Below are 9,694 nucleotides of genomic sequence, written 5' to 3' on the forward strand. Positions count from 1 at the left end.
AAGGTATTCCGGTCTACTTCCTTTCCATCTTCAAAATCTCGGGGATCATTGTTGACAATTTGGAAAGGATACATCGCAAACTCTTATGGTCTGGAATTGAAGAAGAAAAAAAAAACTCTCCCTTATTAATTGGGACACAATCTATTCCCCCAAAAAATTTGGTGGATTAGGTTTAAGAAAAATAAAAAACACCAGTAGAGCCCTCATTGTAAAATGGCTTGGAAGCTAATGTTGGAAAATGAGGATTGGTGCAACATCATGCATGCTAAGTACTTACAGGGTGGAAGTTTTAAGAATAAGTTTAAGAATAGTAATCTTCCCTAGGGTTTGAAAATTTGGAACAACATTACCAAATGCAAAGCTCTCTTGCAGAAAGGTCTAATATGGCAGCTTGGAAATGGTTAGAAAATGAACTTCTAGAAGGATAACTAGAATAACTCACTTCATTTGAATATTGTTGAAAATCATATCTTGAGTACCATGTTCATGCAAAGACTAGGGGAAAAAGTGGAGGGGTACATTAGTAAGAGGTGGTGGATCAATCTAGGCCAAGTTGTTAATAATCATGGGCTACATATCTTTGCCTACGAACTAACTAAACAATTGAAGCACACTAGGATCCCACAATCTAACATGGAGGACAAAATCCTTTGGGCCCCTACGAGATCGGCTTACAACCTCTCACTCTTGCCCTCCCTTGTGCTAGCCTTGAGTGGAGCAAAATTTGGGACAAGCACCTCACCCCCAAAATAAATTTCTTTTGGTTGAACCTTCTACATGGGCAGGTTCTCACCCAAGACAATCTTATTAAGAGGTGCTTTAGTTTAGCCACTAGATGTGTTTTGTTTAAAAAAGAGCAGGAAACCATTAACTACCTTTTTATCCATTATAAGCTGCCTTCTACTATTTGGCATCAGGTTCTCAATAAACTAAGGATCAATTGGATGATGGATGTGTATCTCAAACAATTTGTTTATTGGACCAGTTTCTCTGAGCACCCCCTTGTTGCTATGCTTTGGAAGATGATCCCCTCGCATGTTTGCTGGTGTATATGGAAGGAACAAAATAACACGATATTTTGGAAAAAGGAAAATACCCCTCAAGTTACTTTTGCTCTGGGTCTTAGAATGCTTCTTGAAAGTGTAAATACTAGTTATTGGAAATGCTCAGATTCATCCCCCTCCCCAACTAAAATTGAAATTGTCAGGCACTAGAACCTTTTGCAAGGATTCAATAGAATTGACAATTCCAAGAAGTTGGCCAGAGCTAGCACCAAATGGGCTCCACCATTGGTTGGGTGGTACAGACATAACTTTGATGGGGTTGTTAGAGGAGAAAAATAGGTGGGTGAATTGAATTCTAAGAGAATGTAAAGGTAGATGTTTGGTGGCCTATGTGGGACCTCTCAAAGAACACACAGTTAACTGAGCTGAGGGAATGCCACAATTCTATGGCCCTAATTTGGCTCTAGCCTTAGGAATCGCTAATGTTGATGTGGAGGGTGATTCTAGTGTTATTATACAAGCCATTCACAGAAAGACTAGTGTTGGCTTGAGAGTCAGTACTATCCTAGATAATACTAATGCCTAAACATAGAGATTTCAGAACCACAAATTTGGTCACATATATCGAAAGGAAAATGGGGTTGTGGACTTAATGGCTGCCACTGGGTTGCAAATGGAAGGGATAAGGTGTTGGAGGGAGGAAAATTTTCTTCCACAAGAGATGAGGAACCTTATAATTAGGGAGTAATATAAGGGTATAGACAACCATGCATAACACCATCAATCAATACATGTGGTGACACTGTAAGGGAAACAATGACTACCCTTTGTATAGTAGGATTTTTTTATAATTCTAAAATGACACTAGGCACATTGCTATTATAAACCGAAAAGACAACTTTGGGCTTTTCTCCAAGATTTATGGGCACAAACTTTAAATGATATCGTATCATTATGGGGAGATCTTGGTGATCTTAAGTATTTATTCCCCTAACTTTGCCTTAAATTATAGAGGCAAGTGGGGTACTGATTATTTACACAATATTAAGAGTTTGCACGAATACAATTAGGCAAACGACTTCTCTACAGATTTTCTTGTCACTTTCATCAGGGAATTACATGGTGCTACATTCCAATTTTTAACCTAGTTTGAAATATAGCTGTTGAGGTTTGTATGAAGTCAGTTGGCATTTTAATTTGTTATAATCTAGCGAAATGGTAAGATAGTCATTATGATTTCAAGTGAAGACGACATGTTAGTTGATCGTCGATCATGAATTCATGGAATTGAGATGAAGGTTAACTTTTATGATTATTTACAATTAAATAATTTATAATTTAATTACAGATAAATTTCTTGTAGGAAGCACGTTGAAGGGGTGGAAGCATTGTCCGAAAAGAATTAGGTAGGAGCATCACCATCATTAGTCAGATGGGTAGAAGCTCTAGCGACTTGAAGAAAGATACATCTCTGGAACTGCATGAATTATTAATAATTAATTTAATTAAAATAATTGAGTTAAAATGTAAAATATATCTCAAAAGATTTTAATTTATTTTTCATCATATTATTTTAATAAATAATTATAAACTTGTGTATAATATTAAATGATTTGGCACCATTAAAATTAAATAATTTAATAAAGTGATGTTTATAAGTATGTATAAGATTTTAATAATATTCAAATTATAATAACTTTAGAGTTATTATAATTTTCGAAGAAAAACCTTCCAACTTTATTCTTTTCAATTTAATATTCTTTGCACTTAAATGATAACACTTGGCATAGCCAATGGATTAATATTTTGGCAATTCGAATTGTTTTACTATCTTTCTCCAACCTGTTTATTTTATCTTTTAATTTGAATTTTTGATCTATTCGAATGGTCATCTTGGGAATTCAAATAGCTTTCTTTATAATTGAAGGTAGCTGAATAGTCAAGCTGACCATTAAATTAGAGTATCAATGATCATTTTGGGAATAACTCATTCCTCTCTGCATTTTTGTGACCCTTCCAATCACCTGCTAATGCTTTTCAAATACTGTGATTCAGCCTTTCAACACCCATTGCCACCGAAACCCCAAGTAGCAAAGATCAGAATTTGAAATTATATCTGCCTAATCCTTCATATCACTCTTGTCGCGGGTCACAGTTCAAGGAATTATCCAAACACAAGTATTTCAAGTCATTTAGAGAGATCACAGTATCTTGGCATTATGTGAAATGCATGATGAACAGGCAAAGCCGGTTTTATTGTGTTCTTGTAATGACAATAGTGTGCAACTATATGACCTTCCATCAATCACAGCAAAAGAATTGCAGGAGATCATTGTTTCCAGCCATAGGAAACAAAATGTTCAAGTCACATTATATCTTTATTTCAATGAATATAACACTATACTGTAGCTATCATTATATAGATTGAATTAAGATAGGCATTACAAGATATTAGTTCACTGAGTATGTTCATACTATTGATTATTCTTTAACCATAAACCATCTCAATATGAAGAATGGAAATGCAATGAAGTTTAGAATCTAAATTCTTCCATTTATACTCAATCTAGAGATGACTTTGATATCATGAAAAACCCAATGTACTGGAACTAATATAATCACAGACTTCAACAAGGAATATAAGCCAAAGATATGTTGTGGGTAATGTTTGATTGTAAATGAACTTTTTACATAGCAAGGTATATGTTGTCCCAACCATTATTAAAAAATATAAACACAATGTGTATGTACATTTATCGTTACGTTGATGAATTGTTGATACTATAGATTTGATTTTCTTTCTAATTTTGCCTTGCTCAAGGTAAGTGATAGCCAGGAATCATAGTATGGGTCCATAGATCATTATGCAAAAGGCTATTAGAGTTAAACATTCAATTCTAGAATTTTAAAAGAACATAATCATGTAATCACAAAATGTGAAATGATGATTGTATGTAATCTTCTTGAGATTTGATTTTCTTTCTAATTTTGCCTTGCTCAAGGTAAGTGATAGCTAGGAATCATAGTACGGATCCATAGATCATTATGCCGAAGGCTATTAGAGTTAAACATTCAATTCCAGAATCTTAAAAGAACATAATTATGTGATCACAAAATGTGAAATGATGATTCTATGTAATCTTCTTGAAAAATTGATAGATTCGTCTGCTCTGAGAATTCTAAATACTTGAGACTTGCCCGATTGTGTAGCCAAGAAGATGGGTGATGAGGTGTGAGAAAAGAATCAGTAATAATATGAATAGGTATCAATTATGTCATTTCCATATTTATCATTTAATATGAATTAATTAATAGCTCATGCATATTCTTGTTATTGTGTTCTCCTGCTGCCAAGTCGTATGGCGTGTTATATACCATGATGCCCAGTGGATGGCAAGATGTCCCCTGTCAATTTCAAGTAGGGAGGGCCTTTCTCGTTAGAGATCGTGTGGGGATATGTTATGGTCTGAGGTTGGGTGGTTAAGCCCTTGACAATGTTTCACCTCTCTCAAGATGTCGAACATGCGTCAGACAGAGATAAACCATGCATTCAATTGTTTATCGGAAATAGGTATTATCATTTTTATTTATGAGGAGTAAGATTAAATTGAATTATTTCATTGTTATCGTCATTTTACTTTTATATATATGAATAACGAATATAAGTATATTTTTTAATCTTAAGTTTCTATCATAATTAAGTAATCAGAAGGAAAGGAATTCGAAGCCCTAATTGATTGACAGCTGGAACCCTACATGATACAGTGGTATCAGAAGCCCTAATTGAATTTGTGGTAGCGGAAGCCCTAATTTGAATCCATGGTAGCGGAAGCCCTAATTTGAATCATGTGATATTGTTAAATTGGTATTGTCGACTAACCCAAGTGGTTGCAGAAGCATCCCTAGTTTTGATTTCAAACTCAGTTTCCAAGGTATGTGGTTTTAATTTTTGTAGTAATTTCATTTGATGGTGTTTTTAAGTTTTTAGTTAAGTAATTTTGTCTAACTAATTTTAACAGTAAATCTTATTCACATGAATACGAATGATGTAATTGTCTTCCTATGAAATTGAAGTTATAACTGTATTTTCTTGAGTATGTTAGATGTTAATTTAGACCCGGTAAAACTGGATGTTACATATTGAAAGGTTATAGCTGCATTCAAAAGGGCTTTTTGAATCTCATTTGGGCTATTCTGCAAAAGAACCAATTGACATTTCTTTGAGCTCATCATGCTGGAGACTATGGGTGGCAATAAGCTCTGCATTGAGGCTAATAGGATTGGAACAATGTGAAGGCCATGTTTGTGTGTGAGGGAGGGGGTCTGTTACATTTAATGGAACTCATGTATGGTGGGCATGATGAGAATATTTCAAAGAAGTTTGTTTCGTCCTAGAATAACATGAAGGTTGCGATGGGAGGCCTAAAGTTCGAGGTTAGTGAAGAAGTCATATTGAAAGCTATAGGCCTAACCATGGAGGGGAGAAAATGGGAAAAGATATGAGTAAGACTTCTAACTATGATGCCCTTGACCAATTCTTCAATCCCCTGGAGGAACTTGTTAAAAAAGCAGGGTAAGTCCAACATGGAAGATTTGTCGGGTGTTTGGAAGGATATTTGCTACATTATTATTAAGTACTTCACTATTGAAGGGAAGTTTACAATTTACTATTTCTACCATTTTCTTTTTTGAACCATTTACACCATAAAACCTTAATTTTTCGTTACTTTTTACCTATTGCGTTCCATAGAGGGCAACATTGAGGCTAACAAAAAGACAAAGATAATGTCATTTTGCATCAAGGATTACTGTTTAGGCATTATAACTTTCATCGTGTGCTTTGTCCACCCGTTAGGGAAGCTATTGTCTCTCACATGGCCATTCCCCTTTGGTCCCCTTCATGTCGGCCCTTCCCATGGCAAGAAAAGACCCAAAATAGATTGTCCACTTGACAAAAAATCTAGTGAGCTCATAAAAACAGGTAAGCATGAGGTTTATACTATTGAGTCGGGTACTGTTATTGAAACCCTTGGAGCCTGTAGATCTAAATACCCAAGAGAAGTGTAAATGAGCCTTTAAAAATGTGAGTGGGTCAGATTCCGATAGTTTTGTGGCTAACTCTACTGAGGAAATTTATGGCAATTGCTCTAGTAAATCCTTTAATTCCTCCACTCCCTCTAATGTCAAAAATACCCCTGTTCCCTCCCCCTTAGAAACCCAAAGCAAAAACCATATCCCAAATCCCTCCCCAACCCCTTTGGTGTGTAGGTTCTAGAGGAGATCGAGGAGGCTATTGGCTCGACTGTTGGTGGGTTGTTCGATAGAATGAAGGACAAATTTGATAAGTAGGGTTCAAAGATTCAAGAGCTGAGAAGGGAAGTCGACAATTTTAACAGTAGTTTGGAGGATTCCAACAAATTTGCTATTAAAGATATGCATGTTTGTTCAGTGACCCTCTGTGCTCTCCATAACAAATTTACTGGGACTAAGCCGAAGTCAGGTGAAGATTACAAGGATGTTTTCTAGTTCCTCAAGGAAGAATGGACCTCCACACTGTTGTCTAAGCGATTGGGAAAATTCTAGTTTTATTTTATTTTATGGGTTTTGCTAGCTTTTTGCTTAGCTAGGATGGCTTTAGAACTTTTACCCGCTCCATGTGGTGTAGATACTCTCTTATTATTATTATTCTATTGCATGACATTATCAGTTCTGTTAATACGTTGAACTTTACTTTTTTGTATTTGATAGAGGCAAGATAATTGTTGTTTATGTGCTGAAAGTTGCTAGTGCTATTAATACACTAGTTTTTTATATGGGCCAACTCCCTCTTGTTGCTTTTGATGATAAAAAATATTTGGTTAAAAGAAAAAACATAAATATAAGATTATCATGTTTTTTAAGTTCTTGATGTCACAACTTTCCAACAATGACATCCATGCTCCAAAATCTTCTTCAATAGGCTATAGATAATTTATCAATTAACAAATATTGATGGGAAAGGTAATCACACTCTTCTAAGTTTTTTATTAGTGATATCTCTTATCTTGATTTTAGACTTAAAAGGGACACAACTCTACTACAAGCTTGATTGTTTCCTTGTCTGCTTATTTTGGAAACTATTATCTAATGCTTATTGATCTACTTTACTACAAGTTTGAGTTCAACTCATACTCTAGCTAAAGTGGGGGCTAAATGTATCATCTTAAAATGGAATCGCTTCCCTTGTAAGACCTTTTAATTGTCCCTTTTGTGATCTCCTAGTCCCATCCATGCACTTATGCTATGCTTTCTCCTTTTCTAGAGTTTTTGCTCTATATTTTGTTGTTATCTTGGTGGCCATCCCAAGGCTAAAATTACTTGGGGTAAAGGTTAAGGTCATCCATAACCCCTAGGTAAGGGAAGACCTCATTCTTGATCGCTCATAAGGGATTAGGTTTTCCGTTACCTAAGGTATTTTGTCTTAGATTAGAGGTGTTTTTTGGGTTTTTAAATTGCTTCCTTCCTTCTTGAGTCAACCCTTCTTAGATTTTGTTCTTAAATATATACAAAAGAAGGCCTTCTCCCTTGATGTGAAATATCACATAAAATTCAAGCATTTTTTTGACTTCCTTAAGCACCCATCACATTTCTCAAGTACCACTTTTGAGAGTAAGATTCATACAAGGCATCATCCATTTAAGCAAGATTTCAAGGAGCATTTACATGTAAACATTCCAAGGATTCAAGAGGATATCCTTATTCATCGATCTATGATTTGGTATTAGTGGATCTTCATTTTAAGGTTTATTTGTCAACCAAGGCTTGAATAAAGCAAGCCTCTCCCCACCAAAAAAATCCCCTTTTGCCACTTGCAAGTATAGATCTATTAGTTTTCAGAGTGGAGATCTCAAAATTCAAATCTAGAGTTCTAGGTTGTAGACAAAACTTTATGTCAAAAATTTGTGCAAAATGATGATCTCTAAGCCTTGTTGCCTATTAGTGTCCAACACTTAGTCATTTTCTAGTCAACATTGGTTGGTTATTAGTGCGGTTGAATCATCTAGAGAAGGCCGAGCTACAAGGACTTGTTTATATTTCATTACATGTCGAACAAGTCAAAGGTTGTCAAACACCCTAGTAGAGACCGAGCTAGTAAACATGCCAAGTAAAAAAATGGAGATCGAGCAATGTAAAGTTAACCTATGCCAAGTGAGTTAGTAAATGTTGAGCCTATAGAGGCTGAGAGGCAGCATGAATGTTAGTTGTGACAGAGAGTCAGAACATTCAATTGCTGAGTAAACTAGTTTTGGAATATGTGTTTGTAATGGTGCAAACACTTATGTAAACCATTTTGGCTAACTTCTATATGACATTTAAGGATTGTAGAGATAGCCAAGGAGAAAATTATGCGTTTTGTCAGAAGGCATTAATCCCAAGAAAGGTAGATTAACCAATTAAAAAATCAGAAGGGTTAAACAACAAAAAGGATAAATTATGGATCATTGATTATGATCTAGAACTTTCTATGATTATCTATTTAAGAAGAGATCTAACCCTAAAATAATTATAGGAGAACAATATAAGCAAGATGAAAGTGTGAAGGAGAAAACAAGCTAAGAAAATAGCAAGGAAGGTTAAGTTTGAGAAGGAGATCAAACAAAGAAACCTAGAAGTGAAGGGAAAAATAGAGAAAATCAAATAAGGAGATCAGATTTAGTTATCGAAGAGAGCATATCCATAAAAAGCTTTTAGAGAAAACTGAAGGGTCAAATACTGAGACATTCTAACAAGTGAATCAGGGCAAGTCTCTTAACAGAGTGGTTTTAATAGACCTTGTTTAAATCTCCTAATAGAGTGATTACTTCATTGTAATTTTAAATTCTTCAATCAAGGTAGAATTAACAATTTTATTGCTTTTAACCAAGCAAACCCCTCACAGGGTAGACCATCAAAAGTGATCAAATTATAGCCCTAACGAGCAAAGTTTTTTGTTGTGGCAGTAAAGATTTGTGTCTCTCATCCACACCCCAATTTTACCTTCACCTTGGAGGGTTTTTGAGTTACCAAAATCTTTGTGTTATGTGTTTATATTTTCATGGATGTTATGCTTAGATAGATTTAACATTACAGTTTATATGGTATAAGATCTAAGATATGAGATGGGTTAGGAGTAAATGTAGTTTTATTGTTTGAGGAACTAAAAGTTTGTAAAGATCCTAAGTCACCCCCACTACCTTCCCCTCTTAGTATCCATTTTCCCAATAAGACTAACAACAATTGGTATCAGGATGCAGTTCTCTTTAAAGAAGTCTAATTGCTTGAGAGTTGAGATCTTGGAAATGGAGGCATACATGTTTGAAAAGATCATTGAGAATCAAATGATTGAGATTTAGATCATATTGCATCATTTTGATGGAGCAAAAGAAGAGGTAAGGAAAGATGTAGCAATAACATATCTATTAGAAAATGACAACATTCTGAATGAAGAAGTCAGAGGATTGAAGAGAGTGAAATTCAATCAGTGATACTATGTGAAGTGACTAAACAAAAGAAGAAAGTTGAAGAAGACAAAACCATGGCTGAAGAAGACAAAAAAAATGGCTACTAGAGTTGAAGAAAGGTCATTTGATATGCAAAAGATTAGAAATATTTAGCTAGACATTATGAATCAATTGTTAATTATAAATTAGGAGTTGAATAGAAAGGACATG

Source organism: Cupressus sempervirens, chromosome 9 (assembly GCF_028749045.1).
Source record: "Cupressus sempervirens isolate cs-2001-9-10 chromosome 9, ASM2874904v1, whole genome shotgun sequence".
Classification (NCBI taxonomy): Eukaryota; Viridiplantae; Streptophyta; class Pinopsida; order Cupressales; family Cupressaceae; genus Cupressus; species Cupressus sempervirens.